The sequence below is a fragment of the Galeopterus variegatus genome, unplaced genomic scaffold (genome assembly GCF_000696425.1).
Source record: "Galeopterus variegatus unplaced genomic scaffold, G_variegatus-3.0.2 Scaffold3560, whole genome shotgun sequence".
Taxonomy (NCBI): domain Eukaryota; kingdom Metazoa; phylum Chordata; class Mammalia; order Dermoptera; family Cynocephalidae; genus Galeopterus; species Galeopterus variegatus.
In genome coordinates, this window is record NW_007729671.1 from 134,673 (window position 1) to 135,581 (window position 909).

The window sequence follows — 909 nt, forward strand, 5'->3', positions numbered from 1 at the left end:
GTCCATTCCCTTGGCCCAGAGTATGAGCTCAATTTGGGGTCTGTCTCCTTTTCTAGGAGAAAAGGAGACATCTTTACTGTGTCTTGTCCCCAGTTGAGTTAGAATAAATATCCATGAGATGAAGGAGGAGATATGCTCCTTCTTAAAACATTTCATGTTGAGCACACACTGTTCTCATTCAACAGGCACATGATTAAGTCTTTAATTCTAGGTTTCCAAAACCAAAAAATATTGTGAAATTACTGTATTTTCTCTTTCCCCAAAAGAGTCCATTATGTATTTTTCAGCTACTATGATCTAGACTCATCAATAAGCCTATTAAATCTGGGAACTTAGGACAGTCTTTTCTGTTATTTTGACATATTAGGGTACTTTAAAGTGTTTATGGAAAGATTTGCATTATCTTTCAATTCTATTTTTCCACAAACATTTTCAAGTACAAGCTTGTGTAGAAATTCTGTTTAATCTGATCTGGAGGATTTTACAAATGTATGCCTACTTTATTTAACTGATGGTTTGCTTTTCAAAATATTGTTTTTTGCAAGTATGGTCAGATTAAAGGCTATTTTTCTACTTGCAGGCAGAGAGCTAGAATCAGTTCTTTTTTTTCTCTAAGTAAATTAATCTTTACAATTTACTAATAATCCATGAATAAAACAGGCAAGCCTTGAGGTTAGCTCCTAGCCAGACCTCCCAATGATGCCTATAGGTTCCCAGTGAAATGGCTCTACCTTGAACAGTATTAGTGGATCTCAGTAAGTACCAAGGTACAAGCCTCTCTGAGACAGCCAGGTATGATCCTAACCACATTGAGGGAGTCCGAGTCTTTGGGAACTGGGCTGACCAGGCACACACACACACACAACACACACACACACACACACACACACACACACACACACACACACA

At 37.7% G+C, this 909-nt stretch overlaps 1 protein-coding gene across 1 annotated transcript in view; it reads right to left on the reverse strand.

Annotated features, from left to right (window-relative positions):
* LOC103601032 (orofacial cleft 1 candidate gene 1 protein-like) overlaps window positions 1-909 on the reverse strand; it is a 66,718-nt gene that overhangs the window by 65,270 nt on the left and 539 nt on the right. The window lies entirely within an intron of this gene.